The following is a 14,289-nucleotide window of genomic DNA, read 5'->3' as shown; positions in this document are numbered from 1 at the left end:
AAATATGGTACCTTCAAATATAACGCAAACGTAAATATTAGGCAATGCCATATGTCCGTTTGTCACCACGACAATTATCCCGCACTCAATCTTTACGAGTTCCACAACTAACCTAGGCCTCAGACAACATTATAGAGAAGTCCGTAGAATAGATTTCCAGGGGGGTGTCCCAATATTGTGCTCCTGTCAAAGTATGTGTTATGCTTCAATTTTGGTCGTTGTTATGTAAACAAGAAACTATATGTCAGTATTATGCTCGAACTGCGTCTTCCTACACCTTGTCTAGTTTTTCAGAATCCGGGTTATGTTCATATGGCATTGTGATAAACAATGCTGAATGAGGAATTAGATTAATTTTCTTTCTGACGTGCATACTTCCATGCATTGCTTAATTATACTAATTAATTTGAAATTGTGTGAAAATATTGTGTTATATTCATATATACTGCCTCATGTGCAACATGTGGTCTGTTCTTGTATTAGAAAATAGCAAATAAATAAACTGATAATTACATAGCTAGTGTGTATATTGTTGTGATCATACAGTCTAATTTCAGCTGCTTCCGTAATTACAGAGACCCAACCGCTAGAAATATGGGCCAGATTCTCATCTGCTTAAAGGCTTTCTTGCATTTACTCACTAAACAGTTCTTGGAAACTGCTGATTCTCATTTTTTCATGCTTGAGATGATGATCTATCACTTTTACACAATAATCTTACCCACGTGGATAAAAAGTTCTCTCATAAGATTCCACATTAAAACTGAATAGAATCCCATGCTTTTGATTACTGCCTCCATCACTATTGTCAGGGGCCAAATTAGTGTGTCTGGGAATATATTAATGTTCTGGCGCTGTCAGTATTAGTATCATAGATACACTTTAAGAAAATGAAATGGTTTACATTCTGCTGTGAAAACCCACTTTAATGAAATGTTTATTGAAGTGGATGACACTTGTATCCCATGTGTTGCAGTTACTGTTGTAAATAATGTGAATTTTTAGTGTGACATTAAAAACAATTGCAGTAAAATAAATTTGTTTATTGCAAAAGGAGTTATTGTCCAATTTTATAAATGTGTTGTTCACAAACCCTGCTCCCATCCCCACCCAAAGAAAGTAATTCGAGAATCATTGCATAACGTTACATGTGTGTTTCTTGAAAGGGGGGGTGTACGCACTTTTGAGAAGAGTTTATTGGTCCGTCCACTAATGATGTGCTCAGTGAAGTGTATCCTCATATCACAAAGCATAGTACTCACTTAAGAACTGGTATATCTGCAGAGGACACGCTCACTGTAACACTCGGATTCATTGTTACAGGAGAGAGGACAGGTCAGGTCAGGTCAGGTCTCGTCTCCAATCTTCTTAATCTATTTTTGTATTCTGGGTGCCTCATATTGTAAAGCGCCTCATCAGCTTCATACATCTCTGTTAATTTTGTAGTTGTTGGTACACACCAATTGTATTTACCGGCAATATTTATAAAAACACTACAGATGACAGAACGCTGCAGCGATGCTAGCACTCCACGTGGTAACATGTCATATTGCAGTGAACAGAAGACAAGAGACTACTTTGATCAAATCTTCAGCGAGGCCCTAGATTTGATCAAATATTTGACAACATTTGACAAAGTTCCCTATTACAACATCAAATTTCTTTGACAAAGATATTGGACAAAGAAATTTGATAGTGTAATACCGGCCTTAGGTACAGATGTAGTACCTATTAATGACAAGTGAAAATTTCTGATGGACTGTGACTTGAACCTGCATTTCTATCTTATTACGAGGAAATATTCCATGAAGTTTTGGGGTTGCAGACAGATGTTACTGAACCACTCTTAACTGCATGACATCTAGAAACCCGAACATGAATGGGATGAAGAAATACTCAATATTCATCTGTCTTAGAAACCACATCAAAGATTCACTGTGTATATGTTTAGAGGAAGATATAATGAGCCAATTGTAAAACATTCAAAGATACATAGCTTCTTATTTGTCATGTGTTCAGTTTTTTATCCTTGATTCTTTCCACACTTCACCTCTCCTCTGCTTGTAACTTCAGATTGATCAGTCTGTGAGAGTATATTATTTGCTTTGAAAACAAACACTTACTTCTAACAGTTTGTTCTAAATATGTTCATTTTGGTTTGACCTTTTGTATGTGACACGATCCTGAAGAAACAAAAACAGGCAGAAGTAACAACAATTATGACCAGTGTTTGATCTGTAAAAACCAAGGTACCATTACTGTGACCTACAAGGAAGTGTTTATTATTATTAAATTAATGCCTTAAAACATGTGTTTAATGCATTTTTATCAGAGGTATTGGTACCTCATACCATCACAAATCAAGCACTGGCGATGGCAACAGAAGCACTTATTTGGTTTAGAATAGGGACACCAGTAACTGTACGTGGATTGCTTTGTCATCTCACAGCAATAAAAACAAAGATTAATGCTTGGAAGTAACTAAACTGTTTATTATTTCAAAAGTAATCACCATAGCTGTGAATACATTTATGACATTGTAAGACAAGATGGTCAATTACTTCATGGAAATTTTTTTGCAGTTGCCTATGAAATCACAATTGTACCCGTATGCATCTCTTGGTGCGAATCAAATGGATGACCAGGAATGTCTTTCATCAGGGCAGTGGAAGCAGCCAGCAGTAAAATGCCTGATGAGGTTGAAAAGAGTATGCTACAGAAGTTTAGCTGGGAAACACTGACATGTTCTCCGTGAAGTCCCAATCTCGTTCCATGTGATCTCCATATTTTTAGAGCCCTGTAGAAAGAGGTTTATGGCTGTCCTTTTGCTTCAGATGAAGAGGTGCATGCCTGGGTACAATTATGTTTCTGGAGGCAACCACAGTCATTTTTCCACAAAGACATTGACCACCTTGCCTGAATGAATGTGTTACTTTTTCCCATCTTTTTCATATTAATTTGACTGTCCTTGTGTACCACTGTCACTAAGCGTGCTTTTGTAGATCTGCGTACTATGTACACAGGTGCTTTATTATTATTTTACAGATTTTTTTTTTAATACCATGTTCCCCTCAGAAACTTGCAGCTGTATGCTGGATTAAAGATTTCCCAAATTCGGTAGCTTTTCATAAACCAGCTAGCTTATCTGCAGTGCTAAAGCAATAAACAGTATCTTCATAAACACTGATTGACATGCACTGTTTTTGATTTGAGAACTGTAAACTCACTTTTTTGTGGTGGGGGCAGAAGAAGAGATGCTTCTACTGTGAAGATGATGACCTTGAAACTTAGCAAGATGGAATAATTCCATTTGCTATAACTATACTCCTTAGATAACTTTATTTCTTTTTTATATTATGCTGATAGTAGATGTACCACATTAACGCAAAGCACCAAAATTCGTATTTAAGAGAAATCTTTATTAAGAAACCATATGCTCAGAAACATATTGTGAGGTAACAATTGTTTATTTCCACAATGACTAATTATTTGAAAGTCCTCATTTCACTCTTTCAGTAAACATCTTATTATTTGTGAAAAGTCATCAACTAAAAGTTATTCATAATTAAAGTTCCACCACCCAGAAAACAGCATTATTATTTGGACCTTTAAGTATGTTTATATCATCATACCTATAGTTATAGTTTCCTCGCTCTAATTTTTCTGAACTAGAAAATAGCTTTTGTTATCGGAGTAATTTGATGATTAAGAAAGAGAGAAAACTACTATCCTGTGAAATTTGCAAGCAGCTTGATAAATCCTCACTGCAGTTCATGTGGTATGAATAAAATAATCTGCCTAATTTTATTTCCCAATCACCTGTCACATAGACAAACGAAATCATTGCTTGTTTCTAAATAATGTCATTGCCTTAATTTCAACATTGTTATCTTTATATAGCAATAGGAATTTAGCTCCTAGTAATCATTACAGTAACTTCCCCATGGCAGAGGTGTGATTAGCTATTTTCAGCTTAATATCTCAGTGTAAAAATTCATACAGTGCACTCATCCATTCCACATTTCAATGTCAAAGTCACTAATGTGAGCAGGTCCTACTGTTACAGTCACTCAGTGTGATTATTTCATGAACTTGTTGGGAAAATCTGGCTGTAGTTGTCCACGTAACTTCACTGTATAAGTGGTAGCATTTGAAAGAACTGTTACTGCAGATATACTTTTTTGTAGGCTTGAATGACGACTTCAGCAAGGAAAGAACCTGCCACATAAAATGTGGCTACCCATAGACCTACATATGAGAGGAGTGCACGTTAAAAAAAGCATTTTGCAAGCAACTTCCTTTCCAACTGGAGAAACAGGTTGCCTAAAACTGCAATACTAAATGCTATACTGTACAATGTACTCATTGATACTTGAAGTGTTTGTTTCTATCTCATGCAGTGAACAAATCATACGAGGAATGAGTCAGTTTTGTAAAGATTTCTATTCTTCATATGCAAGATATGCATGTAAGAGCTACTGTTAAGTCAATTACATGTTCATCTGGCAAATTCCTGAACACTAAAATTACAAGTGGTGTCTAGATACCTACACACATAGTTAATATGCACATCTACATTCTAAAGTAGTGGGTTTGTTGAGGCAATGAATCCATAAACAATAAACACATTCCAAGTACAGGAAACCTTGGCTAAATAGTTTTATACTGCTGTAGTTAAACAGAATAAATAAAGTACAGGAAACCATGCACTGCATGTACATAACTCTCTGTATTAAAATTATCTTTGACAGATGAATAATATTGAATTTGGTTTGTGTTAATCACCAAATTTTTAAGTAGTTCAGGGATAAGCATTTTAGCTCTTGGATCAAACATAATTCCTTCTTTCTGACAAAGTGGTAGCATGTTCTTTGGGTTAGTACACACAGTAACAGAACACTGTTGTAAAAGAGAGTAGTAACACTTGCACCAGATATACATCCACAAGGTACTATGCAGCATAAATAATTTATGATATGTACCTAAGACAAACAGCTACAAAAAAGAACTCTGGGTTAAGTAGGTATAATCTTGCTTGGGAAGGACCTGTTGTCAGGACATGATACAAGAAAACAAAGATTTTTACTTTCACAGTTACTTTTTATTTTCTGTATACCATTAGGAGTAATGAGATACATCATCACAATACCATTACTTCAGACAAATAAAAATTTGTTGTTGTTGTGGTCTTCAGTCTTGAGAAAGCGAAAGCTGCAGAAGCTGGCCAGACAGGCACCCCAATGGCTGCTACAATCTGTGTGAGACAAGGGTGACATTATATTGCAAATTTAGTGTAAAAAGTTCCATATTGTCTGAATTTGTCCCATACTGACAGGACATTCTAGTCCACTCGATTTTCTTCTATGCAAAATTACACTACTCCATACCAGTGGCACAAAGGTAGTGCCAAATTACAAACTATCCGGTAACAACAGAAGTATTGCTGGACAATGTACAGTAAATAATATGTAATAACCTGAGAAATTCATTATTTGTTTGAAGAAATAGAACAGTATGTGGAAAGAGAGTAACATTTTGAAAATAACAAATGACGCAAGTAGAGTTTTCAGTTCTTATGAAAGTTCGCTTCCCCCCACCCCCTCTCTTCACCATCCTCAAGGGAAAAATGTGATAACGTAAAAGTGCAAGAAAGTTGTGTTGGCAATGATGAAAAAGAAAATCTCACTATGCTTTTAACAGCATGTTGTTGTTGTTGTGGTCTTCAGTCCTGAGACTAGTTAGATGCAGCTCTCCATGCTACTCTATAATGTGCAAGCTTCTTCATCTCCCAGTACCTACTGCAACCTACATCCTTCTGAATCTGCTCAGTGTATTCATCTCTTCGTGTCCCTCTATGATTTTTACCCTCCACGCTGCCCTCCATATCAAATTGGTGATCCCTTGATGCCTTGGAACATGTCCTAACAACCGGTCCCATCTTCTTGTCAGGTTGTGCCACAAACTCCTCTTCTCCCCAATTCTATTCAATACCTCCTCGTTAGTTGTGTGATCTACCCTCCTAATCTTCAGCATTCTTCTGTAGCACCACATTTTGAAAGCTTCTATTCTCTTCTTGTCTAAAATATTTATCGTCCATGTTTCACTTCCATACATGGCTACACTCCATACAAATACTTTCGGAAATGACTTCCTGGCACTTAAATCTATACTCGATGTTAACAAATTTCTCTTCTTCAGAAACGTTTTCCTTGCCATTGCCAGTCTACATTTTATATCCTCTCTACTTCGAAGCTGGCATTGAATTGCTATGAATATTTTTGATAATTTGTGATACCTGTAGCTATGATTGTAATATTTTTGACGAGTATATATATATATATATATATATAGGTAAAATATGGTTATGTTGTAATTTATATAGTAAACTTCAAAATTTGCACTAAGTAACGGCATGAGATCATACGAAATTTCTACGGAATTAAAACCTGATCCACACGGTCATGCTAGTGCTTTTTTTTGCATAATTATACATGCCAAATTTTTTCGTAATTTTTCTGTAATCAAGGGCATCAGGATACTATAATAAAAATATTTTCAGGGTGGAAAGGGTTATGTCTAGGCCATTTTATGATGTAAAGTGACACGGAAAGTAAATTATGTACTACTGTTACTGCCGCCCCCCCCTCCCTCCCCCTCGTTTATGTTTATCATGAATTCTTTTTCTCTATTTTGTATAACTGTTCTTATTTGAGATACAACATCGTTAATATCAAAGTTTTCCTGGTCTGGATTAAAGCGAATAAACACACATTTTAACTTGGTTTCTAAGAATTTTTGTCTTTCAATTTCATTTTTTATGTTCCGATCTTTGTGGCCTTTTTCATCACATTCAACAGCAATTCTATATTTTTCAAAATACAAATCGATCCTATATGGTTTTACATGAAACTGTGTTATTGGATTTTCGTTTGGAAACCTGTCAATGATTTCGCCAATGCATTTTTGTTCTTTAGTTTTTTCCGGTAAATCCAAATTTAACTTGAAATCATTTATAATCTGTTTTACTACTTTTTCTGAAGATACTGTTTTATGTTTCTGTATTAAAGATATCAGTCCCCTTTCAGTGATGAATATTGTCGATTTATGAATTCCTTTTAAGTTAATATTGAGGGCTTTTAATGACGTTTTATCTTCTGCATTAACATTCTTTACAACTGCTTGTGTACGTTGTTTATAACCTAGAATTCCCGCAACATCGCTTCCTTTAAACCATACGTTATTTTGTTCATCACGAACTGTCAAAAGGCGTGTGCCACCATAGTAGTAACGCATCTCCATTCTCAGACCGAAGTTTTTTTATCGCTGTGCCTTCGTAAGAGGTACACACATCGACCTACTAATAGAGCAGTAGACGTATTCTTTCAATATCTTATTTGATATTCTTACGACGTCCTTGCACGCTGATGTGTGGTACTTTAGTGGATACGCGAGCGAAGAACGGAAGGTGTTAGAGAATTCAGATCGTAAAAACAATATAAAACTTTTGATGCTGTAGTTGCAGCTTCAATTGCTAACAATGAAACGGATACCGATATCGCAAATTCACAAATCAGTTTTCAATGTAATAAATAATTGCACTTTTCGTCTCACTTCGCTGGCTCAGGCGGGACTGGGCGTTGGTTCACGATTCACGAATGTTCGAGAACTTACACAGTCAAAGACCTTGTAAAAAATAACACAGTAGACGTGGCCACAGTGTTGCCAACTCTAAAAAACCCGAGTCGCTAGATTCGATATCAAAAGTCGCTAGAAAGTCTCTAAAACTGATTTTACTAGGAGTGTACTGAAAATTTCGTGCTGTGAATGATGCAATAAGCCAGTGAGTGGGGGGGTAATAGAATATTAATAAAAATTGTCTCATACCTAATTGCTATATTGTTTTAATTAAATGACGCATCGCTTGCAACAACATACATATAAAATACGCTAATGTTTAATTAAACATGTTATCATAATTGATGCAACACATAAATCGTTGTTTCAATCACAGTAGTCAAATACACTAGAAATATACAACTATATTTGTAACAAAAGAAAGCTAGAACTCAAATTAGGTTTCAAAATATATACATACCGCTATGTGAGCTATTCATCGTCGTCACTCAGAAGATCGAATAACTCTTCTGTTTCATGCTCTGACAGAACTGTAGTTGGTATTCACCAGGCGTGCGAAATTGCAAGCTGAAGAGAGTGACAAATGCAACGGATCAGTACCAAATGCTTCAAACCATATTCTCTCTTGAGTTGTTGGAAAAGCCCACTGTTTATTCCAACTATTGCAGAAGCATTATCTGTGCCAATTCCTACCATATTAGCGATTGGAAGTTTGAGATCTTTCAAAGAATTCACAAGAACAGCAGCCAGATTTCTTGCATCTGCAGTTTCTACTAGAGCGAGTTTGAGAAATACTGATCTAATGGTTTGGTTCTTTACACTATAGCACCGTATAACGATACCTAGCATTTCAGATATTGATACGTCTGGGGATTCATCTATTAGTACACTGTATTTTTGGTCACCTATATCTCCAACCAATTATTGTTTAAAATATGGAGCCAAAACTTCAGTTATAATGTTAGTGCACTTTGTACGATGTAATTGCATGTTTTTAGCGCCCTCATCACCGAAAAGCACCTTCTTGCGCAGTATTCCTAAATGATCTACAGCTAAAATAGAACAACGTTCAGCAATAAATAAAGAAAGGGCGCCTTCCTCTCTGCTTGCTATTTTAACTGTAGTTTTCGGAACAATTTTCACAGGTGAGATGATTTGTGTTTTTTTAAAATCAATTTTTTGTTTATGCTTAATAGTTTTCGAATGCTTTCTAATATCACACAATTTAGCATAAAACTCTGTTGCACATACTTGACATCTTGCCTTGGATAAGTCTCCAACGACTGGTTTCAGCCACCCATTGAATTCAGGTTCTGCTTCCCACGCAACCCGGTATTTTTGAGCGTACTGCTTCTTCTTCTGTGGTAAATCCATTATGTAAGACACCACAACATAAGTTTCACCAATTTATAATCAATGAAAATACATTAAAACTCAGGCGAACTAGAGGTCATGAAACAATCTACTCACTTGCTAACTCGACATCAGTCCTATTGTTCATTGTTTAAAACGTAATAATGTCTGAGATACCCCCACCGAATTGTTCTTGTGTTACCACTGTGCATGTGTTAATAATTTGACTGCGAGTTAACATTTCGAAAAATTAGAGGTTGCTGGACAGAAATGTATTTTATTATACTTAATATTACGTATGTTTTTTTGTCAATTCGAAAAATAAAGGGAGTTCAAAAGTTGAAGAATTATAGATCGATACGCCATCGACGATAACAGGCCAGTGGGTAATGAATAATGAATTGTTCTATAGCCAAGGTTTTCTTACTCTGTAGGCAATTCCCACATTCAGGTTCACTAAATGCTGAACAATGCTACATGATCTGCTAAGAACTTAATTTGACTTAGTAAATCTAGAACAAACTCAGTGTAGTACCCATTCTACAGTTAAAATCTTAGTTTTGTCAATGAACATACAGGCACATAATAGTTTTGATTTGTACTTCAAAAGTCGTCAGCACTCAAAAAGTCGCCAGATAAGTCGCTAAATAATTTTTGTCGCTAAAAAGTTTTTTTTGTCGCTAAGACGAAGGCAATAGTCGCCACTTCTAGCGACAAAGTCGCTAAATTGGCAACACTGCTTGGCCACTGTTTCTATGTTTCGATACAGTGTATCGATACGTGGAACTGTTTCAGTGTTTTGGAACGGCTGTGGTTCACTGTTTCGAAACAGTGGTGTTTCATTCCGCCCCTGTCTCGGACCAGATTCGATCTCGAGCCAGACACAGAAACTGTATCGTTGTTTCAAAATAAGGCTGTTTCAGTTCACCTGTGCCTGGAACGGACTAATTGTATCGAAACAGTGATGTTTCATGCCACTCTGTGTCGGACGAGATTCGGGCTCGGCACAGGTACTGAAACACAACATACCACTTCATGAAACACTTTCAAGAATGTCGGAATCTTTTCGACAAGCAATAGCATGAAGCTTAAGATATCCGAAAGTAAAGCTTCATTTCTAGCTGACTGTCCTGTTTCGAAATGGCGTAACATCTGCTTTATAAACACTAACCAAACAATAAAACAACGCATACTATTCACATTCAAAATAATAAATATGTGAAAATTATTCAGTTAAATTACACTTTTTTTACAACATACGCTTCTCCGTTCAAGTACAGTAATCATATTAAGAAACCCAAGTAAGGCCACAACATTTTGAATAAAAAAAGGCGTAGAGTGACAGTTATTAGACATATACATAAATTTGATGTAGGTATAATTGCAAGCAATCTGTTTGACAAATCACTGATAGTGTAATGGTGTACGGGAAGGGCTGGGAAGCATGGTGAATTTATAGTAACGGTTCGAAACACCTTGAAAGACAAAAAAATCTTCTGTTATATTTTGTTATTTATTCGAATTATTTCTGAGTCTATGGTCACTGTGCCTATTATCCACTATGATTCCCTTTGAGTAGATGGAAATTGGCAGGATGGGTATATTACCCATACTGACGGAATGTGGGACTCCCAGTAGAATATCTGTTGTTTCTGCAGTTTGCTCCCACCTCCAGTTCCGTTCGTGGTGGTTCTTCTGTCTTCAGCTATGGCTGTCCTCAGCCAATTGAAAAGTATGAAAGTCACGCGACACGAAAGCAGCGCATTTGCTGCAGGAAATACGAAACTGCCAAGACGCCTAAGTGATAGTTTCATACTTTCTGCGACATGATTAGCGCTCTCGCACCTCATTTGCGTTTATATGGACATACTTATACAGTAGACAATCAAGATGATAAAATGTGTATGTTCATAAGATTACAAAACACAAACTGTTTCACTGTTTCGAAACAGCGTATCGGAACATTACATTGTACTGTTTCATTTGTTTCAGAACAGTTACGTGTTTCAGTTTGCCCATCTCTATTACACAGGCGTATCGGACCTACCGACAGATGGCTCTAGCGCATACCGGCCAAAGATCATATCATTGAGTCTCTGCCAGAGATCACTGGTGTCCGCCATATCTAAATGTGGCAGATAACGAAGTGTCGAAACACGGATGGAAATGTTTTTCGTTCTGCGCCCTCATAAGTCTTTTATTTTGGATGTTCTAGATATCTACACATCAACATAATGAAGTGTTTCTAATCTAGTGAGAAAAAACAGTGACAGTTCTGCTATGAAATTCCTAAATTCGAGTGTGTTTTGAAAGTTTGAGAAGCTGACCTATAAATCGTTTACTATTAATTTTATGAGTGCTTTACTTATTTGCCCATTTTAAAACACTATTTAAGATTCAATGGAGGTCAACAAATTACCTTACTTGGCAAAGCTTTTAACTACAGGTATAATTCGGAAAATCAAACGTTGACATCGTTTGCTTAGAGGTATCTTTACTGACAACAGAAATTACAACTGAACTTTTAAAGTATTACTTACGTATAAACGGAAAAAATTGTTATTTTTCTTTTTCTGAAGTTTTGCATTACCGATCTCCATATATGCTGACACGGTAATTGCAACTGCACTTACGAATTTGGCCCTCTCTTTGATCAGAAATTTAAATGCCAAGATTTTATTAACGCCTCTATGTGGCATGGTGTATTTTAACTGAGTGATAAGGTAGAAGCACCAGTTTTTTACAGTTCTTCAGTCTCTCTCTCTCTCTTTCTCTCTCTCTCTCTCTCTCTCTCTCTCTCTCTCTCTCTCTCTCTCTCTCTCTCAGTAATAATAGATAATGGGTCATTCCATGTTAAAGAGACTTTCTGACAAAACAATTAAAGACAAGGTAGAAGCACCAGTTTTTTACAGTTCTTCAGTCTCTCTCTCTCTCTCTCTCTCTCTCTCTCTCTCTCTCTCTCTCTCTCTCTCTCTCTCAGTAATAATAGCTAATGGGTCATTCCATGTTAAAGAGACTTTCTGACAAAACAATTAAAGACAATATTACAAATATAACCTTAAAAATGCCAAGTTAAAACTACATGTGTTCATTGCAAAATAATCATGAATATGAAAAAAATAAATTTCTACCTTCACTAAGTGTTTAAAGTGCACTACTCTATGGCACCAGAGATGAATATTAGTTCTGTTATCTCTGGCTGATTGCTCTATTGTTGCAAAGAATATTGAAGTCAACATTGTTATAGCTCATAATAATTCATTTTGTTGAGGTAAGGTAATTGCATCTCTTTATTTTGTTAGTTTTATAATATATATGCAGCTTGTAACACCCTTAACAAAAAAGATACAAAAGTTTAATTTGTAATCTAGTAAATTTGTTCTGTACAATACCTTTCTGTAAAAGTGAGGTTATGCACATATTTTACAATATCTTAAAGCTGTTACGGGTGTTACTAATTTTTGTTTCGTGTGTTACTTAACACATGCGTAACACCCGTAACTTGAATTGGTAGGTTTAATGCCACCTTAATCTTTAGTAGGCCTAGGCCCTACATTTAAATTATAATCCAAGGGTATTATTATTAATGAATAAAGTTTCTTAACTATGCTTATTATATATGAAAACAGTTTTGCCGGCCGGCGTGGCCGTGTGGTTCTAGGCGCTTCAGTCTGGAACCGCGTGACAGCTACGGTAACAGGTTCGAATCCTGCCTCAGGCATGAATGTGTGTGATGTCCTTAGGTTAGTTAGGTTTAAGTAGTTCTAAGTTCTAGGGGACTGATGACTACAGATGTTAAGTCCCATAGTGCTCGGAGCCATTTTTGAAAACAATTTTAAGCATGGAAACTAAAAATTTTATTCCATTGCATACATTTGTTTAAGCACTACACCTACATTATAAAAGTTAATTAGGGCATTAACATGACTCAACTGACAGTCTTCTAAATAGTTAATTAAGCCCAAAATTCTTCAGATTACATATAGTTTATGTTTTCCATTCTAACTTTTCCAAGAACAACAATAGTGCTAACTTTAGTTTTAAATTTTATATAGCCCCTAAACTGCTCATTGAGCCAAATTCTTGTCATTCATAAGAGCCTATGTTTAACAATGTTTTTACTTTTATCTCTCTGCACAGTGTTATGTTTATACATATATAGGCCTACATTATCAGGATTTCTGTCTTCGGAGACCATGGCACCAGTACCAGCAAGGGAAATAGTGAAGAAGTACCGAGAAAAGATGAAAGAAAACAATGAAAACAGAGAAGTTTACTTGAAGAAAGAACGAGAATGAGACAAATTAAGAAGACTGAGGTTAAAAAAAAAGAAAGAAAAGTAATCAACATCTTAAGAGATAAGAATCGAACAAAAATAAGAGGGAGAGAGAGAGAGCATTCAGAGAAAAGAAAAAACTAGAACTCAACAGGTCAAAAGTTCCAAATGAATCTTCTCTTATTGGGATTTATAAGTGTAAACAGACATTTGGGAAAGCTGTGAAGAAAGTGTTGAAGGGGTACTTCCAAAAAGCCCCAGTAAAAAATCTGGTGTTATTAAAAAGATAGTTTCCGATATAATTGGCTCTGAAACTTTGGATTGATAGTTGAGTGGAATTTTTTTGGCAGTTCACACGGTAAAGGAGCCATGGATGGTATAGGAGTGGCACTGAAGAGGAGTGTGTGGACAGCTGTTAGATCTAGGAAAGTTATTATTAACAACGCAATTGACTTTCATGACTACACTCTGAAGAATTTTTCTACAATTAAGGTACTATGGGTTGATAAGATAAAAGTGAGGCATAACATTCCTATTTTGGATGAAAGGTGGAAAAATTTACAAGCAATTCCTCAAATCCAGGGCTGCCATCACTTTCAGGCTTATAACACAACTGATTTGGTGGTTTCAAAAACAGCAGAGTCATTAATGACAAGGATGTCAGTATTTATTACTGAGGAAACATTACATGCAAAAAGATACATAAAATATTATGAAGTGTGCAGTTCTGATGATTCTGATCAGGAGACTGTTTCACTATCTGAATCACAAGACAATATTGGAAGCGCTTGTGAGTTAAGCCTAACTAATAAAATTGAAAAGTCTGATTTAAAATTTGGGTTATTTGTCTTGGTTGACATTCCAAGTGACAAAAAGAAGCCAACACTATCCAAAATTCAACACCATTACTTGGGAATCTGCCAGAGTGTGGTTGATGAAGAGGAGGATGTGAAAATAATGTTTCTGAAGTCAGTAGGAAAAAGTAAAACACTTTTTAAACTAGATGAAACTGATGTTTGTTTTGT

The 14,289-nt window shown here is 35.9% G+C and overlaps 1 protein-coding gene and 1 long non-coding RNA gene across 2 annotated transcripts in view; one reads left to right on the top strand and one right to left on the bottom strand.

The window, feature by feature from the left end:
- Positions 1–14,289, top strand: part of LOC126187308 (proton-coupled amino acid transporter-like protein CG1139) — a 1,061,389-nt gene that overhangs the window by 554,031 nt on the left and 493,069 nt on the right. The window lies entirely within an intron of this gene.
- On the bottom strand, positions 5,080–7,667 carry LOC126187310 (uncharacterized). Its single transcript, XR_007537706.1, has 2 exons — positions 7,612–7,667; positions 5,080–5,254 (listed from the first exon to the last, which is right to left on the bottom strand). It is a non-coding gene; the product is annotated as an uncharacterized LOC126187310 (long non-coding RNA).

Source organism: Schistocerca cancellata, chromosome 5 (assembly GCF_023864275.1).
Source record: "Schistocerca cancellata isolate TAMUIC-IGC-003103 chromosome 5, iqSchCanc2.1, whole genome shotgun sequence".
NCBI lineage: Eukaryota > Metazoa > Arthropoda > Insecta > Orthoptera > Acrididae > Schistocerca > Schistocerca cancellata.
The sequence above is the reverse complement of the archived record's forward strand: the minus strand, read 5'-3'. Positions and strand labels throughout refer to the sequence as shown.